The sequence below is a fragment of the Mustela nivalis genome (assembly GCF_964662115.1).
Source record: "Mustela nivalis genome assembly, chromosome: 14".
NCBI lineage: Eukaryota > Metazoa > Chordata > Mammalia > Carnivora > Mustelidae > Mustela > Mustela nivalis.
In genome coordinates, this window is record NC_139033.1 from 49,454,145 (window position 1) to 49,474,529 (window position 20,385).

Sequence of the window (20,385 nt, forward strand, 5' to 3'; positions counted from 1 at the left end):
GAACCATGAATACTGAAAACTACTTTCTGATGCCAGTCTTGACAATGGTATAATTTTCCCAGAAGGAAAAGACCATCTTGTGAAAGAGAGATATCATCCCTGGATTATACATTTTGACACTGGAGACAAATGGCAGTAAGCACTCACTTTGAAGATGAGGAAACTGAACCCAGACAGAGGAAAACCTCTCACCTGAGGGATAATCATACCGTGGAGACAGTGCTTCTCACACCACCACTGCCCACTGGAGAGAAGAGCTGTTTCCAGTACTTGGGAACAGTTCCATGGACCGACTTCTGTGGTAAGCCTCTCTGTGACCAGAATTCTCTCTGGAGCACCCTCATGCCAGGTCGTGAACTCCTGAAAGGCCCCAAATCCTCTCACTCACATACCTCCTTGGGCCCTGGAAGAATTACTCACTGTGGAAGTCATAAGGCCATCCAAACCTACCACTCCACACTCCAAGCATCCCCACCACATTCTATTTCCTTTGAAATCACTGGATCTTCTCCTTCACTGGAAATCCCACCATCCCCAACTCCTTCATGAATTCAATTGTCCTACCCCTCTCAGGCTTTGGCAGATACCACACAGGGCCTGGAAGACCCTATGTATTTAAAAATGCATCTCAAATAGAATCTGCCATTCTCCATCAGCCCTGACACTAGGTTTCTAGTACTCCTTTCAGAACATCTCTGCTTGAGCCTTAAAAAACAAAAACCAAAGCACAAAAGAACATCTCTCATGGCTCTTTGCACCTAGTCACAGATTTTTCAATACCTCCTTTATCATTGGAATCTACCATGCTCCTAGTCATCTACTCATATTCATTGAATCCTTCCTTGAAGTCAGAGCTTGCCATCCTTTGGCTTATTCCAGATTCTGCCTTCACCTTGGGTACCCTTAGTACCCCTGGTTTTCAGCTACCTTACAACCAGTATCTCCCTACATTTTTATCACCAAGCTGCCCTCAGATCTTTCCTGCCATCCACTCTTCTGGACTTTGTCACTGCCCAATATTGCTCCACATCTGACACATTTGATCTGAAACTCAAGTCTCAAATAACTCAAAGGCTCAGTCACAGGAAAATGGTTAAAATATTATAATTGCATAATACAAATACACTAGATATAAGTGGAAGTTCACTAAAATACTGTCATTGAAAAACAAGTATTGTGATATATTTTTGTAAAAATAAATTATGTGCTACTATGTGTGTTTGTAAAGGCATAGAAAATTTTCCAAAAAGATAAACACCAAACTGTTCAGTGTGGTTACTTTGAGAAAGAGACTGATAATGGGGAAAGACCTAGAAGGCACTTCAGTATTTAATCTGCTGTAATTTGCTATGCCCTGAATTACTTTCCATAAGAATACATTTACACATAATTTGTGCAATTTTAAGTGTGCAAATATGAAAAATAATTCCACCACCCTGACCACAACCTTACTTCCTCTTAGCACTCAGAGAGTTACTTCTCTTAGCTATATTTTGACTGCACTGAGATCTATTATTATGTTTATTATTTTTCCCCCCATTTTTCTTCATTCATGTACACTCCTTTTCTGGTCACTTCAAGCATCGTACTGTAATTTTCTAAATCTTGTGACATTTTCCTACTATTGCCTCTATCTTGTATTATTCCAACTTAGGAAAGATCCAACTGTCCACATTCTCTTCCTGTCCAAACTACTGCCAGCATTTCTCATTTTCTTCCTCCTTCCATGACTCTTCCATTCTAGGTTATTCCCCTCCACCTGTACCTACAATATTGGGTTTTCCCAGAGTTTTGCCTGAGGACTTCTTTCCTCACTTGACATGATCTTCATGTAGATCTCATATTCTTTTGTAACTTCAGAAAAAGCATCATCTAAAGCTTAGTAATAATTCCCAAATCTTTACATCATCCTATGCCTCTCTCCTAAGTTCCAGACTCATGTATCCAGTTGGCTCCATGTGACCCTCACAAATATCTTGACCTTGATGCAATCAAAACCACATTCTCTTTCTTGTCTCCAAATCTAATTCCTCTTCCACTATTTTTTATCATTATCTCAAGGATGATCTATCATCCTCCAGCAGCCCAAGCCATCAGATTGTTTCAGATGTGAATTACACTTCTTTGCTTCAGATCTCAATGATGCTTCTTCCTTGCTCTCCATATTCATGCATTCACCTCTAGTGCTAACTGTATGTTCTAAATAACTCTGAAGATGTTTATAGTATATCTTCATCTCTTGGCTAAATGATTATAAAGACTCTTGTCTAGTCTCTCCCATTTTGGCTGTTTTCCCTCTAATTCATTTCTCACGTAGCCTAAGACCCAAATCTGATCATGTCATGTCCCTGATAAAAATCACTTAATGATCTCCCTGACAAAAAATAAGTCCAAAGTCCTTTATAGGGCTAACAACACCTTTACAATAACCCCTGGTTATTTCTTCAGTTCATATCATTTTACTCACCTTTTACCTTCTATGTTCCATCCATAATGAGTTTTTTCAAAGTACTATGCTTTTTGAGGCGCCTGGATGGCTCAGTTGGTTAAGTGTTTGCTTTCGGTTCAGGTCATGATCCCAGGGTCCTGGGATTGAGCCCTAAGTGGGGCTCCCTGCTCAGCAGGGAATCTGCTTCTCCCTCTCCCTCTGCCACTCCCCCTGCTTATGCTCTCCTGCTCTCTGTCAAATAAATAAAATCATATATATATATATGCATATATATAAAAGTAATGTGCTTTCTTTCTGACTTTCAAGTCTTGACCAACACTGGACCTTCCTCCTGCACTGCCCTCCCACCACTCTGCCTTGAGTATATATTCCCCTGGCCCCTTTTGGTCTCAAGGTTGAGGTTATTTCTTTCTCTGACTCCCTGAGGACTATAACTAGTCTTTTAGTATTATCCAAATCATTCTGTATTTTAACGTCTGCCTCCTTCACTGTACTGTAAGTAAGTGCCTTGAGAGCTAGGGTAAGGCAATCTAATACATAAGGTCTGACATGTGACAGGAATAGGACACTAGCCAAATGTAAATGACTCCTGAATCTACCACTCAAAATGAATCTCTACCTTAATCTTCATATCTACAACTCATACTATCTACTGGACTTCTGTACCTCAGTATTTCATGTGCTATGAGTTCAACACATTTAAAATCTATGCCCAGTCCCTTCAGAAGAAACTGCTCTGCCTCCTGGGTTCCCTTTACTGGTGACTTGCACCAAATCCACCCAACATCCACCTTCACATTGGTCTCTCAATCTTCATTTTCTTCTCCTCTGATCCATTCTTCACTTAGTCATCTGAGTGACTTTCTAGAGGCTGGGTAAGGTCATATTACTCCCCTACTTAAAATCACGTGCTCACTCTGTTGGTAGGAATGCAAAGTGGGGAAACCACTAAGGAAAACAGTATGGGGGCACCTGGGTGGCTCAGTGGATTAAAGCCTCTGCCTTCAGCTCAGGTCATGATCCCAGGATCTTGGGATCAAGCCCCGCATCGGGCTCTCTGCTCAGCAGGGAGCCTGCTTCCCTCTCTCTCTGCCTCCCTCTCTGCCTACTTGTGATCTCTATCTGTCAAATAAATAAATAAAATCTTTAAAAAAAAAAAAAAAGAAAACAGTATGAAGTTTCCTCAAAGAGTTAAAAATAGAATTACCATATGATCCAATAATATTACCTGATCCACTAATAATAATAACAGATAAATAATATTTACAAAAAAAAAATACAAAAACATTAATTCAGGATGCTTGGCTAGCTCAGTAAAAGGAGCATGTGACTCTTGATCATGGGGTAGTAAGTTTGAGCCCCTCATGACGGGTACAGGGATTACTTAAATAAATGAATACTTTAAAATTCAAAAAATATGTACTAATCCAAAAGAATACGTGTACCTTTATGTTTACAGCAGCATTACTTATACTAGATAAATTATCAAAGTATCCCATGTCCATTGACAGATGAATAGGTAAAGAAGATGTACTATAAATATATACAAGGGAATTTTATTCAGCTATAAAAAGAATGAAATTTTGCCATTTGCAGTGATATGGATGGAGTGACAGACTGCAATGCTTAGCTAAACAAATCACTCAGAGAAAGAAAAATACCATATTATTTCACTCATATGTGGAATCAAGAAACAAAACAAAGAAACCTAGGGAAAAAAATGGAAGGCAGGGGCACCTGGGTGGCTCAGTGGGTTCAAGCCTCTGCCTTCTGCTCAGGTCATGATCTCAGGGTCCTGGGATCGAGCCCCGTATCGGGCTCTCTGTTCAGCGGGGAGCCTGCCTTCTCTCTCTCTGCCTACCTCTCTGCCTACTTGTGATCTCTGTCTGTCAAATAAATAAAATTTTAAAAAAAAAGGAAGGCAAATCAAGAAACAGCCATTTAACTATAGAGAACAAACTGATGATTATAGGTGAGGGCAATGGGGAGATAGGTAAAATAGGTGTTGGGGATTAAGGATTGTACTTGTCATTCTGAGCGCTGGATAATACATAGACTTGTTGGATTTCTATTTTGTACACCTGAAACTATTATTATACAGTGTGCTAACTATACTAGGATTAAAATAAAAATTTAATTAAAAAGACACAATAGGCTTTGGAATATCTTAATGCTGGTATTTTTGTTACCAAACATCAACACTGTGGATTAGCTATTAATATTCACCATCCCTTGGATATAGCCTCAGAACTGATCAGGCTTAATTTGCTCTTGTTTACCTTGCAGGGCCTACACTGGGACTTAATCCAAGCCAATGTTCAAATATTCTTTGTTAAACAGTTTTATTACTACATTTAATTGTCCCACAAATATTTCTAGTTATCTTCTTGGAGAGATGAACTCAGTATTAAATTACAAAGGAAAAGCAAGAAAACAATGATCAAAACACCCCAAAATGATGTCCTCCCTAAATATTTGTTGTACTAAAAAATGAACATTAAATGGATGACTGAAGACATTGTTCTGATTAAGTGGAGAGAACTTTTGGGCTAAAATCAGGAACTAATATGACAGAACTACTTGTGTTGCTTGCAATCATGTGAGGAAACACAGCATGGGACATATCTCTCCTAAAAAAAAATATTTTGTTGTTTTCTAGTATCATATTTAATTGGGCATCCTGTATTTATAGTTGCTAAATCTGGCAACCCTAGACCCCGGATATAAAAATATAGCTGAGCCTCAGCTTTACTACCAATGAAACTGTTAATTATATCTACCTCATCTGGAAGAATTAAATGAGATCATCTATGGATTTCTTTATAAATAGTAAAGCATTTAAAAATCATAATTACATCTATTATCAAACATTTCACTGGTGAGAGAATAGACACAAATCTTCAGGTCTCCACATATTCAGTGTAGTAATCTTTCCAATTTATATACAATTCATTGCTCCAACACTAACCAACTCAAAAAATCATTTGAGGAAAATATTTTAAAATTACAGCATTTTGCCACTGATTTAGATCTTTTAGTTTTAAGACAGTATGTTAGGTAGAGATAGGAAGATGGTGAGAATAGGAGGCAGTAGAGTAAGCTCACCTCATCCAACTAGGTAAATATCAAATCATCCAAAATACCTCAGGAATTGACCTGAAGACCAGCAGGACATACTCCACAACTGAAGGTAGAGAAGAGGCCACATCAAAGAAGGTAGCAAGTACAGAGACACGACTTGGGAAAGAAATGGATCCTGGCCACTGCAGTGAAGAAGGAGCTGTGTGGCATAGAAGGGTAAAAGACAGACTAGCACACAGGGGAGCACACAGAGAAAACAAATACCCATACCAATTGGCTTAGAAAGTGAGAGGGGATGGATTTTGTGAGTTCCTGCAACAAGCAAGGCTTAAAGCCTGGAGTTTTAAAGCTTGGTGTACTTGGTTCTGGGGAGTTTGGAGGACATTTGGGCTGCTCCTAGAGAGAAGGCAAGGCAAACAGCCTGGGGATATATAGTATGAAACAGCAATCTGAAGAGCACCTGGGGCACCCAGTGGGGAGGTTATTTGCTCATCTCAGAGCACTTTTCAGAGAGACCATGTTCAGAGAAAGACCTCCTTAAGAACAAATAAACTAGTGGGTGCCATTTCTCGTGCCTCTCAGCATAAGCACAGGGCCAGCTGCCAGAACCCGCACAGCACCAACACTAGCTACCTAACTTCCTTACAACAAGCTCTTTCCCCCCAACACAAACACACACACACACACACACACACATACTCCGGTGGAACTGCCCCTCAGTCACAATTGCCACAGACCCAGTACTGTCACCCCTTCCTCAGAAGAGGCTTTGTAGAGCCTCAATTCTGGAGGTTGCAGCAACATGTCTCACCTACAAACAGACCAGAGTCTACCTAGTGAAAACTCACTACATTCAGGCCAGGAACAAAACAATGCCCACAACAAGCAAACAGAGCCTCTGCAGATGATTGGCCTGAAGGATAAAGCAGCCATGATAAAACATCAGAGCACATTCCTGGAAGCACCAGGCCCTGGGAAAAAGGAGACACTGAACAGCACAACACTACAGGCCCTCCTCATAAGGCCATTACCATCAAGAACAAGAGGGGCGCCTGGGTGGCTCAGTAGGATAAGCCGCTGCCCTCGGCTCAGGTCATGATCTCAGGGTCCAGGGATCGAGTCCCGCATCAGGCTCTCTGCTCAGCAGGTAGCCTGCTTCCCTCACTCTCTCTCTCTCTGCCTGCCTCTCTGCCTACTTGTGATCTCTCTCTGTCAAATAAATAAATAAAATCTTTAAAAAAAAAAAAAAAGAACAAGACATGGATGGAGACATGCACAGAAACTTACACAAAATGATAAGACAGAGAAATTTATCCCAAATGAAAGAACAGGACAAGACTACAGCCAGAGATCTAAGCAAAACAGATACAAGTAACATGCCTGATGAATAATTAAAACAATGATCATAAAGATACTCACTGAACTTGAGAACAGAATGGAAGATATGAGTGAGACTCTTAACACAGAGATAAGGAATTACCACAGAGAAAGGCATAGTAAATGAAATGAGAAACATGCTTCATGGAATGAACAGCAGGCTAGAAGCAGAGGAATGAATTCATGACCTAGAAGACAGAATAATGTATACTAATTAAGCTGAATAAAAGAGAGTAAAAAGAATGATGCAAAATAAGAATAGACATAGGGAACTCATTGCCTCAGTGACTCCATCAAATGTAATAACATTCATATGATAGGAGTCCCAGAAGAAGATGAGAGAGAAAAACGGGGCAGAAAAATTATTTGAAGAGGTAATAGCCAAAAAGCTATCTAATCTGGAGAAGGAAATGGATATCCAGATCCAGAAGGCACAGAAAACTCTCATCAAAATCAATGAAATCAGGGGTGCCTGGGTGGCTCAGTGGGTTAAAGCCTCTGCCTTTGGCTCAGGTCATGATCCCAGGGCCTTGAGGTTGAGCCCTGCATGGGGCTCTCTGCTCGGCAGGGAGCCTGCTTCCTTCTCTCTCTGCCTGCCTCTCTACCTACTTGTGATCTCTCTCGGTCAAATAAATAAATAAATCTTTTTAAAAAAAATCAATGAAATCAGACCCACACAAAGTCACATTGTAAATAATCTGGCAAAATTTTATGATTTTATTATTTGAGAGAGAGACAGAGCATACAAGTTGCAGGGAGGAGCAAACGGAGAGAGAGAAACAGAGTCCCTCCCAGGACGCTGTACTCATGACCTGAGCCAAAGGCAGACACTTAACCAACTGAGCCACCCAGGCACGCCCCCCCAAAATTTTTTATAGCAGCAAGACAAAAGAAGATAATAACTTACAAGGGAAAACCCATAGGTCTAGCAGAAGATTTTTCAGCAAAAGCTTTCCAAGCCAGAAGGGAGTAGCATGATATAATCAAAATCCAGAATGGGAAAAATCTGCAGCCAAGGATATTCTATCCAGCAAAGCTATCGTTCGGAATAAAAGGGTAGATAAAGAGTTTACCAGACAAACAAAGAAATTCATGATCACTAAACCAGCCTAGCAAGAAATATTAAAGGGGGTGGGGCACCTGGGTGGCTCAGTGGGTTAAAGCCTCTGCCTTCCACTCAGGTCATGATCCCAGGGTCCTGGGGTTGAGCCCCGAGTCAGGCTCTCTGCTCAGCAGGGAGCCTGCTTCCTCCTCTCTCTCTGCCTGCCTCTCTGCGTACTTGTGATCTCTCTCTGTCAAATAAATAAATAAAATCTTAAAAAAATATATTAAAGGGGACTCTCTGAGTGAGAGAGGAGAGACCAAAATTGATAGTATAAAGGGAGGAAACACAAAGAAGTAAAAATGAATACTTCTATAAAAAACTCAGTCAAGGAACTCACAGAATAAAAGAATACAAAATATGACACCATATACCTAGAACATAGGGAGGAAAGGAGTAAAGAATGGTTCAAACTTAAATGACCATCAATTTAATGTAGACTGCTATATATAGAAGTCCAATACAAGCCTAATAGTAACCATATATCAAGAACCACTAATAAATATGCAAAGAAGAGAAATAAATCCAAACATATCACTAAAGAAAATCAGCAAACCAGGAGACAAAAACAGGAAAGGATCAGAAATAACAATAAATGCATATCATCAGTAATTACTATAAACATAAGTGGACTAAACAGTCAAAGAAAAAGACACAGGGTGATGGAATAAATGAAAAGTCAAGACCCATCTACATGCTGCTTACCATAGACTCATGTCAGACTATATTGAAAATAAGGGAATGGAGAAATGTCTATCCTGTAAACAGAAGTTAAAGAAAGCCAAGGTAGTGCAGCTGCCCCTCGGAACAATTTGTTACTTAAACTTAAGCACATTTAGATATGGCCTTAAGAAATACATATACTGGCAACAGGTCTTTGGGGAGAAGGATGATGTATGACTGTAAAGCTGGGCAGCTGGGAAAGCCCGGCTAGCTCAGGGCGGAAAGTCGCCCCGTCACCGAAGCCAGGCAGCCGGGAACGCCCGGCCCACCCAGGGCGGAACACCACCTGCTTCAGGGAAGCCCAGCATCCGGGAATGCCCCGGTGGAATGAAAACTGCCTGCTTCCCTTACCATTATCGCTCCTTTCTCTTCCCAAAAGCGCCCAAGCGCCCGTTGTTAGTTAGATGAGTCCTTTGAATGTGCTTGTTTAACTATAAACTTTATCCTCCTCCTTTGCTTGCCTGCAAGACGTGACTAACGTTTGACCTTCATCAATCCTTGTGTTGGCTATTGCTTTCTATCCAATAAAAGTGAGACTGTGGAGTTGCTCGTGGCAGCAGTCCTTTTCGACTGTTGTCCCCTGCTCCCAGTCTCTTGCAGCTGACTAATGTTTGTGCCTAATTCTTCTCTTGTCACCGACTGGAAGCAGCAGGTAGTAAAACTTATATTGGACAAAGTAAACTTTAAAACAAAGACTATAACAAGATACCCTGAAAGGCACTATATAATAATAAAGCGGACAATCCAAGAAGATCTAACAATTGTAAATATTTATGCACCCAACATTGGAGCACCCAAATATATAAAACAGCTAATAACAAACATAAAGGAAATAATCAGTAATAAAATAATAATAGTAGGGGTCTCAATGGACAGATCATCTAAACAGAAAATCAATAAGGAAACAATGGCTTTGAATGACACACTGAACCAGATGGATTTAACAGATACATTCAGAACATTCCATCCTAAAAAAAGCAGAATAGACACTCTGTTCAAGTGCACATGGAACATTCTCCAGAACAGATTACCTATTGGCCCATAAAACAAGCCTCAACAAATTTAAAAAGATGTAAGTCATACCATGAATATTTACTGCCTGCAACAACTATGAAACCAGAAGTCAATCACAAGAAAAAATCTGGAAAGACCACAGATACATGAAGGTTAAATAACATACCACTTAACAATGAATAGGTGAACCAAGAAATCAAAGAAGAAATTAAAAAGTACATATAAACAAATGAAAATGAAAATACAATGGTCCAAAACCTCTGGGATACAGCAAGAGCAGCTCTGAAAAGGACATATATACCAATACAGGTTTACCCCAAGAAGAAAGAAAAATCTCGAACAAACCATCTAAACTCACACCTAAAGGAGCTAGAAAAAGAACAAACAAAACCTCAAACCAACAAGGAAGGAAAAGGTAAAGACTGGAGTAGAAATGGATGATATAGAAACTAGAAAAACAGTAGAAAAGATCAAGGAAATCAGGAGCTGTTTCTTTGAAAAACTCAATTAAAATTTATAAACCGTTAGCCAGATTTATCAAGAAAAAAAGGAGAAAGGACTCAAATATATAAAATCACAAATGCAAAAGGAAAATAATAATAGCACAGAAATACAAATAATTATAAGAGAATATTTTGAAGGACTATATGCCAACAAATGTGGTAATCTATAAGGAAAGGATAAATTCCTAGAAACATATAAAGTACCAAAACTGCAACAAGTAAAAACAGAATATTGTAAAGGCCAAAAACCAAGAAACTGAATCAGTAATCAAGAAACTCACAACAAACCAAACTCCAGGACCAGATGGCTACACGAATTCTACTGAACATTTAAAGGAGAGTTAATACCTCTTCTTCTCAAACTTCCAAAAAATAGAAAAGGAAAGAAAGCTTCCAAATTCATATTGAGCCCAGTATTACCCAGATACCAAAACCAGAAAAAGACACCACAAAAATAGAGAACTATAGGCCAATATCTCTGATGAACCCAGATGCAAAATTCTCAACAAAATAATAACAAACAGAATCCAACAATACATTAAGATAAATTATTCACCATGATTATGTAGAATTTATTCCTGGGTTGCAAGAGTGTCAATATTTGCAAATCAATCAACGTGACACAGTACATCAATCAGAGAAAGAATGATCATTTCAATAGATACACAAAAAGCAACAGAACATCTATTCATTATAAAAGCCCTCAACAAAGTAGGTTTAGAGAGAACATACCTCAATGTAATAAAGGCCAGATATGAAAGACCCACAGCAAATATCATTCTTAATGGGGGAAAACTAAGAGTTTTTTTTCTACTATCAGGAATAAGACAGGGATGTCCACTCTCACCATTACTATTTAATATAGTAATTAAGTCCTAGCCATAGCAATCAGACACAAAAAGAAATAACACGTGTCCAAATTGGTAAGGAAGAAGTAAAACTTTCACTACTTGCAGATGACATGATACTATATGTATAAAATCCATCAAAGACTCCATCAAAAGCTACTATAATTATAAATTCATTAAAGTTACAGGATATACAAGTCAATGTACAGAAACCTGCTGCATTCCTATACACCAATAATGAAGCAGAAGAAGGACAAATTAAGTAAACAATCCCACTTATAATTGCAGCAAAAATAATAAGATGCTTAGGAATCTAATAAAAGAGACGAAATACCTGAACTCTGAAAACTACAAAAACTAAAAGAAGAAACTGAAGATGACACAAAGAAATGGAAAGAAACTCATGGATTAGAGGAATAAATAATGTTAAAATGCCCAAACTACCCAAAGAAATCTACACATTTAATGCAATCCCTATGAAAATACCACCAGCATTTTTCACAGAACTAGAATAAATAATCCTAAAATTTGTATGGAACCACAAAAGACTAGGAATGGCCAAAGCAACCTTGAACGAGAAGCAAAGCTGACGGCATCATAACTCCGAACTTTAAGTGATATTACAAAGCGGTAGTAATCACAGCAGTACGGTACTGGCACAAAAGAAGATACTTAGATGGGTGAAGGAGAATAGAAAACCTGAAAATATTAAAAAAAAAAAAAAAAGAAAGGAAGAAAGAAAGAAAGAAAAAAAGTTTTTTAAAGAAAATCAGAAATAAACCCACACTATGTATATATAAAGACAAATACCATATGATTTCACTCATATGTGGAATTTAAGAAAACAAGTGAGTAAATGGAAAATAAAAAAGAGAAGCAAACCAAGAAACAGACTCTTAACTATAGAGAACTAACTGATGGTTACCAGAGGGAGAGCAGGGGAGATGGGTGAAATAGGTAGTGGGGATTAAGGAATGCACTTGTAATGAGCACCTGGTGATGTATGGATATGTTGACCACTATATTGTATACCTGAAACTAATAAACACTGTGCATTAACTGTAATTAAAATAAAAACTTAAAAATGAAAATATCATATATGTATGAATCTTTAAAAATATATAATACTGTTTTGCTTCAAACTTTATAAACTTTATACAAAAAATATAGTTTAAATATTATTCAACAACTTTCTACTACGATACTTTTTAAAATTTGTGTATGTTTATATATCTGATGAATTCCAGTCTAATTATTTTTTTAATATAAGTATAATATTCAAGTAAGGATTTTTTTAATTTAATGATTTTATTTTTCATCTTTAAGTTTTACAGTTAATTTTCATTTCTGTATGTCTGAATATTTTCTTTTCAATACTGTTATGTATTTTTTTATTCTTCGTGAAGTTACATCTTTACTTATCTCATATTATTGTATTTAATACTCAGAACAATTTCTACAGTAATATGAAATTTACAACAATAATATAAGGAAATTGACCCTCTGAGGAATTAAGTAATTTGCACAAATTTTTATCATTATCAAGGAGCATAGCTGAAATTCAAAATAAGCTCAGCTCTTTTCACTCTGTCTTTAACCTCTTCCATGTGAAAATAATTTATTCTGTGAGTCTTCAAGCTGTTTAATCACTTGAATAATAATGGTGGTATCAAGAAATAATGAGAAACCAGAAGGGAAGGACAGGGAATATCTCATTTAAAAACAAGGGAAAATCAAATCATATTAAAAATAAGAGAAAGTCTTTTGTGCCTCATCCTTCCCTCCCTAGAGTTTTCCTCACCCATGAGTAATCAAAATCCTTCACCTGAATTTATGTTTCAATTGGATAATAAACTTTCGCCCAAAGGGATGTGTCTCAAACACAGAGGTCAGCAAATTCTGTCTATAAATGGCTAGATAATAAATATTTTTGTCTTTGTAGACTATCTAGTTTCTGCCACAAGTACTCAACTCTGCCACTGTAGTATAAAAATAACCACAGACAATAAGGGAATGAATGGGTATAACCAAGCATTTAGTCATACAGCCTATTGGTCATGATTTTCCACTTCCATCTCTACAGAGAAATTATTTGGCATTACATTATTGATAGGTAAATGATAAATAGAGTTTTGAACAGGAAAAGCATCCTATAGCACCTCACAAAATTAACTATACACCCTTCTCTCATAGCTAGTCAGCCCTGCCTTTAGGTTAGCAAATAAAGAGATCTATAACATCTTCCCTCTATCAATTCCAAAGCAACTCAACCCCTTCAAGGGAGCCATGAGACCACGCATGTTCTAATCATCTCAGCGTCTTCTAGGGGAAAAACGTTAGCAGACGTGGATCTTGAGAATTCCTGTCCCACAGGTATCTGCAGAACACAAAACTTTCAGAGCATAATTAGGGAGAAAAATACATTTATAATATATCACATAAAAACTTAAAATACAGGTATTCTGACCTAAAGGGTCTTTCCAGCCATTTACTCTTTCAAGTAGCTAGTAATATATGCCGGCCATAGGGAGAAAAGGGACTTTGGAACAATTAATCAGGATCCCAAGCCTTTTAATTTCCATACTTAGATTTCCAGAAATTAAAGTAACAAGGAAAAAAAAAAAAAAGGAGAGTTGAAGGAGGAGGAGAAGGCAAAGGAGAAAGAGGAAGATAAGAAGAAGGAAGGAGGCAGACAGTCTGGACAGAAAGACAAAGAATCTTTACCAAACACAGCCATTATTTTGGCCAAACAAAACTTGGATCTTTGTTTTTCATTTATTTGCCCATTGGTCAAACACATATGGGGTATATTTCCCTATACTAGATATCTGGCCAAGCTATCTTACATACATCTCACAGGCACCTAACAATTTATATAATTACTTATATATTTTTTTCTCTTTCTATATTATGATTTCTTTGAAAGCAAGGACTACACATATTACCCTCTTTGCGTCATCAGGCCAATCTGTAATAGTTGGCAGCATTGGCAACAACCCTTCACCTCTGTCTCCCCAACTTTCTCATATGACTTTGCAATCACTTCCATAAAGCTATACCTAAGTCTTTTGACTTTGAGCTTGCTTTGGCTAATGAGATGGGATGACGTGTGCATGTTTCAGGCTAAGGTGCTAAGAGTCTTGGGTGGTTCCGCTTTGATCTCTTGTGGTATCTGGCATCATTGTGGAGAAGGCTTCCTTCAGGCAGTCACTGCACCCAACCTGGGCCCAAGAATGACACACATGGTGGGAGCCTGAGCAATAAATTTAGTGTGGAGCTGAGTATTGACAAGTCCGTGGTTTTAAGACTACCTCTCATCTAAACCAAGATCAACCAACACCCTCCTGACCTGAAGACACAGAAGCTATGGTAAATGTTGTTTAAAGCTACTGAGTTTAGAAAAGGCTTAGCAGTGATAACAGATATGCCATTCTAACCCTTCCTCTAGCAAAGTGTGGGGCACATGGGAAATGCTCCGTAACAAAGGGGAAACCTAAAAGATTCAACTCTATCCATTAACCTTGATCTCCTATGTCTATTCTAGGCAGACGACCCTCCTTTTCATCTTGTCTGGACTTGATATTCCAAATAACACAGATTTTAAACTGATACAAGCCTCAGGGATCCTTCAACAATAGATTAAAAATCCCTCCTAGAGATCTTTATTTGAAGAAAATCTTTAAAAAGAACAGAAAAGAAAACAATGCCTGACCCTTTCTCTGGTCTAGTTTGTTTTTCTGTTTTCTTCTCCCCATTGAATGGCTCAGCTACCAACCCTTTGTCCTCTTTTCGTTTGCAAGCCTCATTACAACTTTGTCATACCTACCAGGGAGATGCAGTACAATCTCCTTCACTAACTATATTTGTAAAATATTTTTCTGGCTATTGGTTATAAATCCAAGAGCAATATTCAAGACAGAGTCACTTTTTGAGATAATGACGAAGGTCACATGATCTGTGATCATCTTGGTTTTCCTTAGGGAAGGGCTCTTATCCTGATATTCCCCAACAGCCACTTTATTTCTCTGAATGTGTATAGATAAAGAGCTATCGACAGTAGGCAAGTAATATAACAGGTCAAGAGATAAGATATTTCCATCTCACAAGAGTGCCATCCGCAGGAGTGAGCACCCAATGGATCGGGGCAACAGCTCCTAAAAAAACAATTAGCAGAGTAATCTAACTTCTCAGTGGGATGAAGGGCTTCCCTCCACCCTGTTAATGAGTGTCCCCAAATGTAATAATTCTTCAATATAAACAGACACCTAATAAAATGTCTTTTCTCTAAAAATAAACAGAACAACAATGTATTCTGAATCTTGGAGAAAAAACATTGCTTTCAAGTCCCTCCCTGAATCTTTCTCTTAAAATAAGCAATGCTGTTGAGTCTTGACTAGAATGTCAAGGGTTTTAACCTTTGTCCTAAAGCTTGCAAATTGTTTGAGACCACCACTTTTGATAGTTATTTTTTCATCTGCAAAATGGGAAATTTGTATGACTTTAAACATATCTTCAAAATCTCTTTATGTTGGGGCACCTGGGTGGCTCAGTGGGTTAAAGCCTCTGCCTTCAGCTCAGGTCATGATCCCAGGGTTCTAGAATCAAGCCCAACATTGGGCTCTCTGCTCAGCGGGGAGTCTGCTTCCCCCCCTCTCTCTCTGCCTGCCTCTCTGCCTACTTGTGCTCTCTGTCAAATAAATAAATAAAATCTTTTTTTTTTTTTAAATCTCTTTATGTTTAGTATTTGTATTTAGAATCCCACACTAATTTCCACTACTGACTCTATATATATGCCGAGAGTTAATTTCAACTAACTTTAGCCACATCAGCCAAAAAGCTCATCTGTCAGGACTGGCAGCTTGACTTTCGTTACTATGATTAGAGTCACTTTGTTAAGGTGCACAGGTATCTAAAAATATTCAGAGATCGCTTAGGATGAACATGAAAGAATTTTTATCCTCATCAAAATTTCACCATCTCTTAAGTAGATACATTTTTATCTGCACTGGGCACTGAGCACGAATCTTTAGCCTCCTATTAAGACAGTAACCAGATTAATTTATTAGCACATCCTGTGTCCAGACTGTTGGAACAGAAGCTCTGTTGCATAAACTGCTGTCTTTTGCTGTGAGAGTCTTTCTCACAGCAGTTGCTGACCCACATGGTTACAGAACCACTATCATTATGAACACAGTGAGAGAGAAGGGCTGGATGATTGGACATAAAGCCATGGTGTTTTAAGAAAAAAGAAAAAACAAAGGGAAGTGAATATTTATTGATCATCTACTATGGATCAGATTCTTCACATATATTATCTCACTGAAATATTATAAGCCCTCTGCCAAGGATGTAAATGGGAACTTAAGGGGATCAATGATTTGGGCAAGTAAAAAATGCAAAATGTTTGGCCAGGTCTCTCAAAATCACAATCATATAGCCTTTTAAAAATCACCAAAGCGAAGGGGCGCCTGGGTGGCTCAGGCAGCGGAGCATCTGACTCTTGATTTCCGTCATGATCTCCAGGTATTGGGATTGAGCCCATACCCGGCTCCGCGCTCATCAGGGAGTCTGCTTGGTTTTCTCTCTCTCCCTCCAAGTCCCTCCTCCTGGCGTGCACACCACGTGCTCTCATGCTTTCAAGCTCCCTCAAATTACTACATCTTCAAAAAAATAAAAAATAAAAACTACCAAAATGATAGGAAAATGAAAACAAAATGAATAAAAAAGAAAGAGGCCAATTATATATTTTACTGAATAGTAAAACATCAGTTTTCTGTCAAAATTCCCAAACCACCATTTCATGACATTTATGCCATTTTTGAAGTGCCTGTTAAAATGCTCAACCAAAATTCTGGCCTATCACATGTTGATTTCAGGGAAGCCAGCCCCACATGATTTCTTTGTGAATAAGACAAAAATATCTGGACTTAATAATAGCACAACCAGATGGAGAAGATCTGGTTAAACATTTGTAAATCACAAAATGATAATGGATAGGTAGCAGATTGGAAAACCCAATTCCGTAAGTTCATACACCCACACAAACATACAATGAGAGTGTTATCTTCTTGATGTTCATGCTATGAGGTGACCAAGGGTCAGTTTGCTTAGGACTGAGGAGGTTTCCAGGGTACAGTATTTTCAGCACTGAAACTGAGAAAATCCCAGATAAACTAGGATAAGTTTATCACCCTATCAGAGTGGTAAATATGTATACATGCTACTTATTTATGCCCAGATATTTTGGCTATGTTACCTGGGAAATAATCCTAGTTCCAAGGCTAAGAGATAATGGGGTGTAGTGTCTGTTAATAATTAGGACTAGAGATGAAGTTTTGCCTCAGCTACATTACCCTTCACTGACATATGCAATTTTTTTAAAGATTTTATTATTTATTAGAGAGAGAGAGAGAGAGATCACAAGTAGGCAGAGAGGCAGGCAGGGGAGAGGGGGAAGCAGGCTCCCTGCCCAGCAGAATGCCCGATGTAGGACTCTGTCCCAGGACCCTGAGACCATGAACTGAGCCAATGGCAGAGGCTCAACCCACTGAGTCACCCAGGCACTCGACATATGCAATTTTAATCTCTAATTTCTCCCTAAACCTTTCTCTGCCTACTTATGGAGTTGATGCCAACCGAGAAGTCACCTTTCCAAACCATATCCACCTTCCCCAAGCTGCCTGAAGTCTAACCATGAACAGACTTCCTCAATCCCTCTGCACCATCTAGCAACTAGAAGAACATCAATACTATTTGCTCTAGCTGACTACTGAGTGAATGTCAATGAGCATGTCAGCTCCATTTCCACCTAAACAAACCTAATGATAAACACTGACTGATGGGGCATCTGAGTGGCTCAGTTGGGTAAGCATCTACCTTTGGCTCAGGTCATGATCTCAGAGTCCTGTCAGGGTTCCCACTCATTGGAGAGTCTGTGTCTCCCCCTACCCCAACTCCACCCCACCCCACCCCTCCACCGCAGCTAATGCTCACTTGCTCTCCAATAAATAAATAAAATCTTAAAAAAAAAAAAAAAAAAAAAGAAGAAGGAAAGAAAGAAAGACTAAGGTCTGAGAGGTCAAAGCTAAATCTACAAGTTGTCTCACTAGCTGAGGATGAACCTTATATTCTTTTACTGGCTGTTGACCAGGAAGGAGAGACGTCAGTGACAGGCAGAAAGTATGACAGAGCATTTCATGAAATGTAAGCTGACACTCAGGGTCTGGAACAGTACAGTAATGGACACATTCAATTTTCCTGCCAAAATACATAGACTTTTGATTAAAGGGGATCACCTTTGTTTAAGTTGGTCAATTTGGGGTTTTGTGACAAACCCATGAAAGGGAAGAGAATAAATTGAATACTATTCATAGATATCCAAAAGTGAGAATTGGTTTATGTTTTTAATACCCTGTCTTCTCTGTGGCCCATGAGTGAATACAACCAGTAAAGCTGGGGTACTGCAGGGCTTAATAGTCCTGACTTAATATATTTCTATGGTGGCGGTGATGGTGGTAGCCACGGCTTATTAGAATAACTGTCCCAGTTTTGAAGGACAGGGTTTCCAGAAGACAGAGTAATTAAGAGAGATAAAGTCGGTGTGGTGTCAAAGCCAGCCCATCCACGTGCCAACTGGTAAAATTTCAGGGACCTTCAAGCCAGTTGTTAAAGCAGCTGTAGACTGAAACCAGCATTAGTAAGCATATTCACACCATGGAAATTGACAATCAGGTTTTTATATTTCTTTTTTGTTTCTCCCATAAATCCTATTGTTAAAAATTTCCCAACATACAACAGGGTAAAATCTCCCCCCAAAAGCTGCAATCCGGACTAGTGTCAACTATGATTATACTCAGAGCATCATAGGAAAAACAGGTCACCTATATCATTTTCTCATTCCTAGTATGAGAAATCATCTTTAGAGACTATCTTCATTACCTAGCGCTCTAGATTACCTCACAGAAAAATAAAAGTTAACCTTCCTAAAGAACCTAGGCCACGTGGAGCTGAGGAACAACCAAAAGAGTTAACATGAAGTGTGAAATGGTTATGAACACCAAGGGCCATTTATTTTAGCTGAAAGCACATAATTTATTAAGAATGGGCAAAAAAGGAAAGTCATCATTTTTCCTCCAGTTAATAATGCCCTCCACTTCCCTTGTCTCCAAATGCTTTGTACGGTGAAGTTCAGAAGATTAAAAAAAAAAAAAAAAAATCCTGATACAGCTTTTCCACCCAGAGGTCTTCTTAAAAGCTTACAAATCTTTTTTAGATTAAACTTAACTTCAAAAGCATCAGTTGTGGTCTCTGTTTGTCACTGTGAGAAGGAATTAAAGCATCGCAGAGCTAAGATCCTAGAGGGATGCTCCCCCCCACCTCCCTAAACACATTTTCTTTCCCTTCACCCCATGGACAAGCAGCCTAAAAAGAAATGTTAGGAAGAATACCTTTTGCATTTTGTACACACCTTATGGATCTCAGCATTCCAGGGTGAAAGTGGGGGTTTTTTACATAAATCTGAGGGGTCAGTTACAAAAATACCAAAATGTAGCTCATTTACTTCTCATTTTCCTTTTCCTTTATTTAGATACTTGGGTGTGGGTTTCTTGCTGTGGGGATTTGCATTCTCTAGCACTAGTCAAGGTCAAAATACAGAGCCTTTGTGTGTATTCTAAGCCCTTTCAAATATGTGATCACCTCCTAGTGTGATGCATTTAAAAAAAGGTACCTTGCTCAGATTCAACCCACAGTCTCCTGCATTTTGTTTGTCTTCTATTAAAGACTAAGCAGCTAAGTTTTCATTTCAAATTCCATATAAATGCTTTCAGAATAGCTTACATGTGGAGCTGTCTGAAGACAGGGAGAAGTATTAGGTGACCTTCTGCCCTCCTTGTTCTCAGTTGTAGGGACTGTACGGGCTTCCTTCCCTCTGCACACACAACTACTTGTGACCCAGGACTGAAGCTCACCCCTTTCCTTTCTCTAACATTTGCTCCCCATCCCCCGGGGACTCCTGATGTTTCCAGATCTCAACCTGTTCTCCACAAAGTCCCTGATAAACAATATACATAGTATGTATCCACAAGACTGATTGAGAATATATCCATCTAAACAACGTCCAGTTAAGGTGGTGTAAAATCTATTGTGATTCAGGATAATGACTGTTTAGTAAGATGGACTTCACAGACTGACAGAAATAGTTCTTATGCAAAGACCGGTCATTTACTGACCATCTGTAGATTTCTAGGCCTACTGCCTTAACTATAAAAATGAGAAAAATCATAGTTA

General features: G+C 38.6%; 1 long non-coding RNA gene across 2 annotated transcripts in view; it reads right to left on the bottom strand.

The window, feature by feature from the left end:
• LOC309847665 overlaps positions 1–20,385 on the bottom strand; it is a 559,315-nt gene that overhangs the window by 247,586 nt on the left and 291,344 nt on the right. The gene's annotated exons all lie outside the window — the stretch shown is intronic.